At 36.6% G+C, this 13,322-nt stretch overlaps 1 protein-coding gene and 1 pseudogene across 1 annotated transcript in view; one reads left to right on the top strand and one right to left on the bottom strand.

Annotated features, from left to right (window-relative positions):
• LOC137005890 (zinc finger protein 721-like) overlaps positions 1–13,322 on the top strand; it is a 271,315-nt pseudogene that overhangs the window by 102,642 nt on the left and 155,351 nt on the right.
• LOC137005681 (uncharacterized) overlaps positions 1–13,322 on the bottom strand; it is a 1,355,627-nt gene that overhangs the window by 1,285,307 nt on the left and 56,998 nt on the right. The gene's annotated exons all lie outside the window — the stretch shown is intronic.

Below are 13,322 nucleotides of genomic sequence, written 5' to 3'. Positions count from 1 at the left end.
AGCAGCCTTACCTCGGCTAGTCCTTCCAATGTTTGCCGCTGACTCTGTAGTGGTTAAACATGAAATATAATTCATCTTTTGTAACAGGCAATCTTTGGTCTCATTAATCTATAATTTGTTCCCTGGAAAATTGTTTTAGCTTAGGGTAAAGTAAAGTTTCATAAATTTATATATTTAGGCTATTTAACTTTTTAACTTTAAGACGTTGTAGTCTATTAGAGCGCTGACTTTGAACGTTTGACTGAACTGTTTGCTTTAATTTTTATTGTAGCTTCTTAAAACTGTAAATGTAAATGTACCTTTTGCTTAGATTTTTATAATGGCTGTTATTGATCATTAAAACTGACATTTAACAAAATGAGACAGAGTTGTGTTTTATGATTGCAAACTATATGCACATATTGCCTGAACCACATATGTTTATTATTTTTAAAATGTAAATTAAAAGAGGAAGTTTTATAGTTCTGGTTTATACCATTCTGGTGTTTTATAGTTTGATTGGTTGTAAATATACATGCAGTGAAGATAATCATTGACTGTGTTCCCTAAAATATACATTTGCATAAATTTGAATAAATTTACATTTATTCATGTGGCAGACGCTTTTATCCAAAGCGACTTACAAGTGAGGAATACAACAAGCGAGTCGTCATGACGAGGCAAATAGACAAGAAGTGCTCATAATACAAGTTATAGGCAGTGCTCAGATTATCCTAAACTACAATAGAGAGGGATTAGAGGAAGTGAAAGGATAGGAATAAGAAGTTTTTTTTTTTTTTTTTTTTTAAAGATGAGGTTAAGTGCTCACGAAAGAGATGGGTTTTCAGCTGTCTTTTGAATATTGCCATCTCTGTATACATACGTATATCTCTGTATACATACAGAGATAACTGGAGTGGCCAGAATAGCAAATGTCAAGTGTCCCCAACTAAGCAAGCCAAAGGCGACAGCGGCAAGGAACCCAAAGTCCATCAGGTGACAAACAGGTGTGGTAAAATTGAGAAAAAAACCTTGGGAGAAACCAGGCTTAGTCGGGGGGGCCAGTTCTCCTCTGGCGAACAGTGCTTGGTTACGATTCAGGTAACTATCATAAGTCCGATAGGATCGCAACATTTAAAGTATTTAATCCAGTTCCATCCAGTTGAGGATTGTATTCATCACGCCGGTATGGACGGTCTGTTGAGGATCTGTGGCACTGGCTGTTGTGTTGATGAGGCCTTCACAATGGATGATCTAGTTGACTCAATCTCTGCTGATACTTCAGGGCTGCGTTGTGGTCGTGTCAGGGCGCTGGTCCTCGGTCTCACTTGAAAACGGCTGTTGGGGAAAAATTTAATCACACAAAAAGATTTATGTTTGAGTTCACACTGAAGTCAATATCTGTTTCAGCTATGCAAAACACCTCTCTGAGCTCAACAGACACAGCGTCTGTTGAAACCCAGGGAGTAACGATGGGACACCCAAACTGAGAGCTTTCCCAAACCAAGGGTGTCAGATAATTTAAATAAGTTCTAAGACAAAAGGGGAGGCCATTTGTGTGTGTGTTTGTTACCTTCATCCTGTATGGAAAAGTACTGGGGAGAGTTGCTCAAACCTCTGGGGTATAAATGTTTGTGGGTTATTTTGTGTCCTTAGTTCACACTCGGGGCAGACATTGTATGGTTGTGTCGACTGTGGACTCTTTCTTGCAAGAAATTAAAATCTTTATAAAGTGAATTTTCATAAGGTTTGTCTCTTATTAGTGATTTCAACTAATTCATTTTTGCCACAACAATTTTGGTGTCAGAAGTGGGATTCCTTGGACGGACCTTCTGGACCTGGAGAGCACCGGTTACCTGCAATCCTGACCCAAGTCAGCCCTAACCCCATTTAGATTCAGGGACAAGGGACCGGTGCTGTGTAGGCAGTGTTGGGGGTAACGAGTTACAAAGTAACGGACTACAGTAACGATATTACTTTTTTGGGTAACGAAGTAAAGTAACGCATTACACTAATAAAACTGGTAACTACACTACTTTACTAGACTATAGGAACGCGCTTTCCTGCGTTACCCAAGCCGTGTTTGCCTGTGTGTAATGTTCTGTCTGTTTAAGTGGTGCGTGCATGCGTGTGCCTGTATGTGTGCCGTTGCCATAGAAATCGATTTGACGTTGCTGCTGGTGAGAAGAGGAGCGGGAAATTGAGATGGAGACGGAGACAGGGGGTTTCGGCCACTGGCGATATTCACATTACTTTAAGTTTATTGCTCGAAAGGACAAAAATATTCGTGTGAAATGCACACTATGCCCAGGTGACAAGTGTCTTTCAACTGCTGCCAACTCGATGAGCAACCTATCTAAGCATTTGTCAGCCCAGCATAGCAATACAAAACTTGTGGCGAAAGATCCTGCTCACCAGTCATTTGAAGTTGCTCATCATCAGCCGACCCCGCCTAAACAAGCTAAGCTTTTCTCAAGTCTTGGAGCGCAGCAGGTAACACAAAACGAAATGAACAGGCTAGTTGCAGGGTTCATTGTAGAAGACATGCTTCCCCTGTCGACCATTGATTCGCCCAGGTTTAGAAAAATACTAGATAAAATACCCACGACTCGCAAGCCAACGTCCGACAGGAAAACATTTTCACAATACATGGATAAGTGTTATTCCGACATGGAATTGAAGCTTAAAAGAATGTTCGAGTCCCTGGATCATGTGTGTACCACCGCGGACATTTGGTCCGCCAACAACAAAAGTTATTTAGGAATGACGGTGCACTGGATAGACAGCATTAGTTTTAAACGCGAGAAGGCTGCTCTTGCCTGCAGGAGAGTGAGAGGAAGACACACTTACGATGTTATAGCAAGCGAAATAGAACAGGTTCATTCATCCTTTGGGCTATCACATAAAGTAACAGCATGTGTCACTGATAATGGCAGCAATTTTGTAAAAGCATTTAGAATGTTTGAATCCCATCCTGATGATGATGATGAGTCTGACTCTGACGAGCCATCTGATGAGGAGGGGGAGGAGGTCACTTTTACTGATGTTGCCGAAGCACTCAATCAAATGAGACATTTTCACTGCCGCCTCATCTGCGCTGTGCATCTCATACACTAAACCTGATCGCAAAAAAATGACCTGGAGAAATGGCTGACCAGTAACAATGACTGTAAAGCAGTTTACAGAAGTGCTCTTGCCAAGTGTGCAGCTCTCTGGACAAAAACTAGTCGCTCTACTGTGGCTGCAGACCAGGTTGAGGATGTGCTAAAAAGAAAGCTCATCATACCCACTGCTACATGCTGGAACTCAACTCATGACGCCTTGTCTCTTATCACAGAAATCCCAATCAGAGATTTAAACACCATTTTTTCTAGACTGAGCGTAAAGAGCATCACTGAGCGAGAGTATCAGTTCCTGAAGGAATATTGTGCAGTGTTAAGTCCTCTTGCTGCTGCATTACAAGGAGAAAATTATTGCTACTACGGCATCCTGCTGCCAACCTTAGAGATTCTCATGTCAAAGTTGCTTGCATTGAAGGATGGCCTTTCCCAGATGACAGCTGGCATGCCTGGTGCTATTGTACAGGTAAACACATATTGAATAATAAAATGAATGAAAAGAAATCAATTTTTACTTGGCAAGTTTTTGCACATATGTTTTAAGTAAATTTCACATATGGAATTAAGTAAACTCTTATGTTAAATGAAACTAAGTTAAATGAAAGTAACAAAGAAAATAAGTCATTTTAACTTGGCTAGGAAAATGTTGATTATCTATTTAGTTCATTTCACTCAAATACTATAACACTGAATGAAGAATTTACTTAGTTTTTTTTATTCTTGCCTGAACTAACTTTTTCATGTAAATTACATTGTTTTTTCTGTAGTATTTACTTCACCACAAAATCATTTTTATCAGTGCTGCCTTAAATAATAGCTTGCAGTGTAGGCTATAGGCCTGCAGTTTAATATAGCTGATGTTCTGTAGCCCAAATTTAAGAGGCTGTTAATTGAACTATATATGTTTGTCTAATGTAGCCTACTATTTCATATCACAGGCAATCAAAGACAGATTTGCATCCGTCTTAGACAGCAAGGATGCTCTGATGGCTGCTGCCACAATGCCCAAATTAAAGGTCCGCTGGCTCAAAGATGAGAGAGAAGAGATGCTGTTAAAAACATGCTAATTTCTGAATGTCGTGCCCGGATTCCTGAAGAGCCACTGATGAGACCAGCAGTTCAGAGCCCTGCCACCTCCAGTCACAATGACTTTTTTGAATTTGAAGAGGAGTTTTCCTACACCGCAGAGACTGAAGTCATGGAGTACCTAAAAATGCCTGGATCTGACTTGGAGGTGTTCTCCAGGTTCCCCAGGATTAAGGAAATTGCAAAGCAGTACAACACTCCAATACCGTCAAGTGCACTAGTCGAAAGGCTTTTCAGCCTGGGCAGTATTATTCTGACCCCAAGGAGGAACAGGCTGTCAGATAAAAGATTTGAAAGACTTTTACTTATGCGATACAATCGTTATTTTGAAGAATAGAGAGAAAAATGAATTGAATGGGATAAAGTTTATGAGATAAACTTTTTGTTGCACTTTCTGTTTTCACTGTTGCACTTTTGTTGCACTTTCTGTTTTGTGCATTGTGATAATTGCAACAAACAATAATTCCTTAATAGGTTCAAGAGTTTGTGACTTGGTATGTTACCGCCTCTAGAAGCCACATCTCCAGGTGGCAGAGGAGAGCGAGCTAAGGGGAAAACGGGGTCAGGGTTTTTGGGATGACTTGAATTTTCTGTTTAATTAATTAATTTCATTTTCTATTTCTTTTTATGGCTTAAGTGCATTTTAAATTAAGATTGTTGTTTTTTATAGGATAAAGTGACCTTTATTTTTATATTTTTAATTGACCACTTCTTTTTTTGTTGTTGCCATGAATTTAATAAAAAGCTGGTTTTGTTCTCAGAAGAAGAGTTTTGTTCTCATGTTTCCTAAAGCCTGTGTTTTGAAACTTGTGTTGACACCATTTTAAAATGCCTTCTTTGTCCTGTTGTTTCTGGATTATACGGTGATGCATATTTCTTTGTGCAGACGGGGATATTGTTCTTTCATATGGTTCAATATTTATACAATAAACTCTATGCAGAAAGGTTAAGTGATGATAGGGTTATGATGTTTGTCCATGTATCTACACGGTAAATTAAGAAAAAGTAAAGTAATAAGTAGTGAAGTTACTTTTCAAATGCAGTAACTAGTAAAGCAATCTCATTACAATTTAAAGAAGTAACTAGTAGTAACTAGTAACTAATTAAATTTTTTGAGTAACTACCCCAACACTGTGTGTAGGTCCAGGAGGACGACCACTGGAATCAAAAGAAAACGAACCCGAGATGGCAACGGGTGCTTCTGGTAAGAGACAAACTTGGAAAATTCAGGGGGAACATTTAAAAAAAAAAAAAAATAGAATTTGGTTGAATTTAAAATTAAATTGATAGGGATAAACCATAAGGGGAGTTTGAATCTGTGGCAAATGCAGCATGAATTGATGTTTTTTAGGAGGTAAAAAAAAAAAAAAAAAACTGAAATCACGTGGGCAAATAAGGGGGACTGAGTTGAGTGCAGTCCCGAATAGGGCGCTATTGAGAGCGTCCGCCCGGCTGATCTTGGGTGAAGAGATCAGATCTGTACGGAGACGTCCAACAGATTAATAGCACGCACGAAAAGCCACAGAATCAGACTGCCAATATGGGGAAATCCCAAAGCAAGCTAGTGGAATATGAGACACCGGTATTTTGTAAAATTGTTCATATTTAGGCCAATTATTTTTATTTTTTTGTTGCCAATTTCTATAAAAATGCCAGTCGCTTTGTTGCAGTCGCACACATGTTTGTGTGTGAGATGAAAGTTCGTTCCACTTTGTGTTTATGGTCATGTAGAACATTTCAGATTTATACTGGATTTATTTATTTATTTTGACAAATGAAATGAAAAAAAAAGTAATTTTCAATGTGGGGTCAATCTGACCATGAAGGACTATATGCACCTATAGAACAACCAAATCAAGCCCAGATTTTTTGTGCATGCTTAGATAGATTATTTAGGAAAAGTCACAGAGTTTCATGCCCCTGAGATGAAAGGAAAACTTTTAAAAAACAAAGGAAACTGTCAGTGGGGTCAGCTGGACCCCAAGAGCCGATTAAGGGTTAATATTCGTTATCATCACTGTGAGCGCTGGTGTTTTCAATTCATACTTGCAGCCGGAAGGCGCTCTGTGCACATTTAGTCCACAAATTCATCTAAAGAAGAACAGGACATTCCAGGAACTGAAGGCATGTCTTCCAGAGGTCTCTAACCATAGCTTTAACAAACAGATAAACACTTATGATAAACACGATGCCTGCATGTATTGACTGAATAGCGCTTGCTCCATGAGCATGGCCGCATTAGCGGATAATGAGCTGAATCAAGGACTTCTGACACGGGTCTCTTTTCATACAGATTACATAAACACAGAATGTTTCTTTTCGATTTGACTTACACGATTTAAAACCTGACATTTCAACGTTTCTTTAGACATAAGTGTCATTTATTTTGTCATTAGTATTCACTAAGTTACAGTTCATTTTCTGAGAACTATCAGATTAAACTTTGTTCAGAGGGAGACGAGAGATCACACATCATGTTAGTTTTCTTTATTTTGCAAAAAGCACAACATTTTGTTTTTACTCTGAGTGTACACAAATAAAAGAAGACATTCTATAGTTTCAGTTGATATATTACTTATGTCTCTATGACAAGAAATGACCAGAGAGTTAAGAGCAGGGGGTGGGCTAATTTTAATGCCATCCCTTCTTGAAAGGACAATAAGTCCTTAATAGGTACCACTGAAACCTCATTGGAAGGTAGGATCTCTTTGTTAACAACATCCTCTGGAATTTTGAACACCTGTCCACAGACAAGAGCACTTTTCTGATTTTTTACCAGATGTGGGACATAAGGCATGTCAGACTCCTGACTGGTGTTGCTGGATGTGGCACAGATGTTTTGGTACACATGGCCTGGTTTGGACTACCCATATTGGTGGTGACATTAATACAGATCACTACTTTGATATCTTAAAAATGAGATGATTCTGTATTATGACGACAACCCTACTTTGTGCTGCTCTTTATTTTGAAAGGTTTTGTGATCATTGTCTCTTCTGATCTAATTTCACTCCTGCAATCAATGTAGCCTACTTATTATTAGAAAATCAAACTTTCAGTTCATATATATTATATTGTAGTTATTTAGCAGCAGTGGTTTATATATATATATATATATATTTTTTTTTTTTTTTGTATTATTGGTGTTTTATCCACATCATGTTGTGAGAAATAACAGTATTGTCTTTCAGTAGAGCAGTTTAGTAGAGACTCCAATAATGAATAAAGTGAGATGATCTGCTAATGATGTGAATGTCTTGTTGAATGAGTGTTGATAGTCTGAGGATCATCAATATGAACAGAGAAACTGCTGAAAACACTCTTTATTTCATGTCAATAGTTCCTGTTTTCACCTCATTTATTATGCTGATGTCTTCAGATCTGCTGTAAATTGACACTTAAAGCTCATTTCATTGCTGTCAACAGACTGAGGGGATTTGTGGACCTCAAATATGAACAATTATTTTTGTCTTTATGCTTTTAACTGTTTTTCTTACAGTTCTTTACTACTTTTCTAGATATCTGTCAATATTTTAATGGAGAAACAGAATAAAGTTCTGAATTAGCATCAGTTACTTTACGATAGACCGATATAAATTCTGAATGCATTTAGTTTAGGTGTGAAATACAAAAGTTAATATAGTTAATATAGCACAAAAGAAAAAAAACATATTTCAGGCATATTCAGAACAAGAATCATTTGCTGACAATCAAACACTGTATTGAAGGATCACAGTGAAGCCCAAAATACTCTTTAATTGTCATTTTAAATCTTTATACTTTGCCACTTTCCTTCAAACCACTAGCTTTCACCTATTTGTCACCAAGAAGTTTTTAATCATTTAAAATATAATGAAATTTAGTATGATCTCTTATTCTTTTATATACTTTATTAAATACAGGTCAAAATAACTGATTCCTTTTTGCATTAAATATATCTGTTACACTAAATGATGATGACACATTAAAACTTTTTGTTTTCACGAAAGTAATTTGAAACATTAAACAGACACATTTCATTTAGTGAATTTTCTCTGGACTTTGACAGCAGTCACATCATCAGTGAAGCTCCTCCCACAGCCATTCTCCAATAAATGCAGGAATATTCCCATCAGAAGAGCACTGAAGCATCAGGAAGAGCTGAAATCTGCAAAGAACATGAGTGATCCCCTTTGATGTTCCACTGTACAAAAAAAAAAAAAAAAAATCTTACAGGTTTAAGGGTTTCATTAGTTAATACTAGTTCATTCTTCATATTCAAGTAATTATCTCTTTAGCATTTATTAATCATTTATCATTGTTCATTTCAACATTTACTTACACATTAAAATATAAAGTTGTATTTGTTAACAATGTAAGGTGGACTAATATGAACAAGGAGCGACTGTATTTTAAACTAACATTAACTGTATCGCTCAATGTTAGTTCATGTTATTTAATACATTAAAGGGATAGTTCACTCCAAAATGAAAATTGTCTAATTACTCCCCTTCATGTCGTTCCAAACATGTACGACTTTTATCTTCAGAAAACCAAGTAAGATTTTGATGACAGAATGTAATGAGAATGAACCTCATTGGTTATGCAGCACATGGAACAACTTGAGTGTGTGTAAATAGTGACAATTTTTATTTTTGGGTGAACTATCCCTTTTAACAAATGTGACTTATTGTAAAGTGTGACCAACTAAACTGATTTAAAAAAAAATTGTTTTCCCCTTTTAGAATTGAACGTCTGTGGCGAGATGTCTGGCTTGGTGTAACACAGCTGTATTATGATGTTCTCCACAGCCCTGAGGAAGATGGTTTGTTGGACTTATCTGATTCTCTTCATGTGTTCTGTACACACTATGTATTCATCCCACGCCTGCAGCGCGACCTCCATACTTTTTCTGAAGGCTGGGATAATCACCCATTACGGTCTGAAGGTGGACTCACCCCTAACCAGCTGTGGGTTTTGGGACACATGCAGAATTCAACCCAGGATGAGGAGGAATTGCAGCTTAAATTTTTATTAAATTCTATATACTTTTGCTGTGTTGTCAAATTATTTGTTACTGTTGCTTAAAGTATAATGCAACAGTTTTCTATAATACATTTAAGAATCTGGAGCTGTTTGGAACAGACTGGGAGACATTTGACAGCGTAGATGAAGCTGGAGGAGTTCACGTACCAGAAATTCAGTGCCCACTGACTGCTGCTGCGATGGAAATTGTAAAATCAACAATTGATCCTCTTGCACCATCTGACTCTTATGGAAGAGATATTTATACATCTTTGCTTCAATATGTTAAAAGAATGTTGACAACAAAACAAAGACTGTCTAAAATTTTATCTGCAGTGGACAATTAAAAAAGTTTGTACATATTCAGACATACAAAATAAGTAATCATTGTAAATGTTGTGGAGAAGAGATTTATAAAAATTTACGTGAAGATTTTAACACTTAATGATTTATTGTATAGAATTTCATGACGTACATATTCAGACATATGAAATAAGTAATAATTGTAAATGTTGTGTAAAAGATATTTATAATAATTTACATAAAGATGTTAACAATTAATAAAAGGAATTACGTTAAATAGATTATCCACCCAAAACTATTTTTTGTATTGCATAGAACAGAAAATATTAATGAACAATGTATTCTACAGAGCCTATAATGGGACAAGGTAATGGAAAAATTGAGAGGGGATAAATTTCTTTCTTCTTCTATTATGTTGCTTTAGGTGCTAGAATGTTATTCATTACCTGTGCCTTTCCGAACAAGGTATTTGTCTTTGGTTAACATTAGGAATGTGTCCTATTATTTTAAAAAGAAATTATCCTAAGGAAGACAATTTTACTCTACTGCTAACAAAAGGCACTTAAAAAGCTGACCTATGCTTACTACTTAGACATTATCAAATGATTCAGCATGCCTTACAGCCATTTTCATAACAAATTTAAAGTCATGAAATGTTTTCAGGTGAGCTGTAGGAAATGTAATGGTGCGAGTACATGCGCTGACAGATGAAAAACAAATAGTGTGAGTTGTGTCACAATTGTGGGATTACAAATTTGTACTATGTTATATCTAAGTTCCAATGTAATAGTATATGAACTGAAAACTTTATGTACATTGTGTTTTACATTTTGAGGTAAAGATAATGACATTCTAAAGGAGATCAAGGCAGTCAGCCCAGGTGTCTGAGACACTAACCTTTTGTCTTCATGCACTTCCTGACCATAAGCCATGACAAGCTCAAGTTACAGCTGTGCTTTTGTCTCTATGATAATGTAAAGGTATGGGCAATACTGTCAGATTGTTTGGATTAGCACCTATGCATTTGAATGACTATGCTGATTAGATCATGGCTGGGAAATGTAGGGAATGGGCTGATTTCCTGCACTGCATTGGCATGCATTGTTTAGTTTTTTTCCACCTCTACTCTATGTATCCCTCCCCCTTGAATGTATATAAACTTCAATGTACACTGCCTTAGTTAGATTTTGGATGACCACAGTGACGCACAGCGTGTTTCTCAATAAAGAGTAACTTCTGCTTCAAGAGATCCCAAAGTCTCCTGGTCTATGCTTCTGAGATTGCCAACAACTCCTTCATTCATTTGATTTGTTCAAACGGCTGATTCATTCAGGAATGAAGTAAATGGCTCTCTTTATGAGTGCACCACTAAATCATTGATTCACCCGATTTCATTCAGAAACAAAACACTGTTTAATAACAACATCATACTTAATTAAAAGCAAAACATTTATAATAGTTTTAGATAAATGACCATATTAATAAAAAAAACATGCTCTAGAAAGTGACAATGATGTCCATACCGTGAATGAAAGCTTTACAAAAATTGCATATAGTTTAAGTAGAAATCTAAAATCTCCAAGTTTTTCTCTAAGTGAGATCTTTCCAGCAGGATTTGTGAGTCTGAGACGGGGAGAGTTTTCAGTTTCTGCACATAAAACTGTTACATGTTAAAGATCTAAATTACTTTCTTACAATGAATGTTATCATAAAATCAAACCATGTTCCATGGTTATCGTCAAATCATACAGGTGCTGGTCATATAATTAGAATATCATCAAAAAGTTGATTTATTTCACTAATTCCATTCAAAAAGTGAAACTTGTATATTATATTCATTCATTATTACACACAGACTGATATATTTCAAATGTTTATTTCTTTTAATTTTGATTTTGATTATAACTGACAACTAAGGAAAATCCCAAATTCAGTATCTCAGAAAATTAGAAAATTACTTAAGACCAATACAAAGAAAGGATTTTTAGAAATCTTGACCAACTGAAAAGTATGAACATGAAAAGTATGAGCATGTACAGCACTCAATACTTAGTTGGGGCTCCTTTTGCCTGAATTACTGCAGCAATGCGGAGTGGCATGAAGTACATCAGTCTGTGGCACTGCTCAGGTGTTATGAGAGCCCAGGTTGCTCTGATAGTGGCCTTTAGCTCTTCTGCATTGTTGGGTCTGGCATATCGCATCTTCCTCTTCATCAGAGAACATAACTTTGGACCACTCAGCAGCAGTCCAGTCCCTTTTGTCTTTAGCCGCTTCTGGTGTTGTCTGTTGTTCAAGAGTGGCTTGACACAAGGAATGCGACAGCTGAAACCCATGTCTTGCATACATCTGTGCGTAGTGGTTCTTGAAGCACTGACTCCAGCTGCAGTCCACTCTTTGTGAATCTCCCCCACATTTTTGAATGGGTTTTGTTCCACAATCCTCTCCAGGGTGCGGTTATCCCTATTGCTTGTACACTTTTTTCTACCACATCTTTTCCTTCCCTTCGCCTCTCTATTAATGTGCTTGGACACAGAGCTCTGTGAACAGCCAGCCTCTTTTGCAGTGAACTTTTATGTCTCGCCCTCCTTGTGTAAGGTGTGGGTGTAAGATCGTCTTTTGGACAACGGTCAAGTCAGCTGTCTTCCCCATGATTGTGTAGCCTACAGAACTAGACTGAGATACCATTTAAAGGCCTTTGCAGGTGTTTTGAGTTAATTAGCTGATTAGAGTGTGGCACCAGGTGTCTTCAATATTGAACCTTTTCACAATATTCTAATTTTCTGAGATACTGAATTTGGGACTTTTCTTAGTTGTCAGTTATAATCATCAAAATTAAAAGAAATAAACATTTGAAATATATCAGGCTGTGTGTAATGAATGAATATAATATACAAGTTTCACTTTTTGAATGAAATAAACTTTTTGATGATATTCTAATTGTATGACCAGCACCTGTAGTTATTTAGCAGCAGTTGATGAAGATGTGTCATTAGTGTTTGTTTTTGTGTTATTTGTTTTTTATCCACGTCATCTTTTGAGAAATAACAGTATTGTCTTTAATTAAAGTAGTTTATAGGATTTTCTCATATATCCTGACTCTAATAATCAGTTTCTAACAGCAAACACTCAGAATAAAGTGAGATGATGTGAATGTCTTGTTGAATGAGTGTTGATAGTCTGAAGATCATCAATATTAACAGAGAAACTGGTGAAAACACTCTTTATTTCATGTCAATAGTTGCTGTTTTCACCTCATTTATTATGCTGATGTCTTCAGATCTGCTGTAAATTGACACTTAAAGCTCATTTCATTGCTGTCAACAGACTGAGGGGATTTGTTGACTACAGATATGTACAATTATTTTTGTCTTCATGCGTAGAGCTGTTTTCCTTACCATTATACATATTTGGAATAATTTTGTTACATTATTACATATTTGGAATAATTTTGTTACATTATATTCTGTTATCATTTATATATATAAAACAAACCCCGTAACTGATATATTTTTATTTTGGCAGATCAGCTCCTCCCACACTGGGATTCATCATCAGTGAAGCTCCTCCCACACTGGGATTCATCATCAGTTAAGCTCCTCCCACTGGAATGCATCAATAAATGCTGGGATTTTCCCATCAAAGGAGCATCAAGAAGAGCTGAAACCAGTAAAGACTGAGTTTATTAAAGAGGACAGTGAGAACATGAGTGATCCAGAACCCTGCAGAATGAAACACACTGAAGATACTGAAGAACAAAGAGGTTGGTGTTTATTCTTCATTCATTCATTCATGATGCTGAACAACATTCATGTTAGAAAGATTCAACTACAC

This window comes from Chanodichthys erythropterus, chromosome 3, assembly GCF_024489055.1.
Source record: "Chanodichthys erythropterus isolate Z2021 chromosome 3, ASM2448905v1, whole genome shotgun sequence".
In the NCBI taxonomy this organism is placed as follows: Eukaryota; Metazoa; Chordata; class Actinopteri; order Cypriniformes; family Xenocyprididae; genus Chanodichthys; species Chanodichthys erythropterus.
Note: the sequence above shows the minus strand (reverse complement) of the source record. Positions and strands in the feature narration are given on the sequence as shown.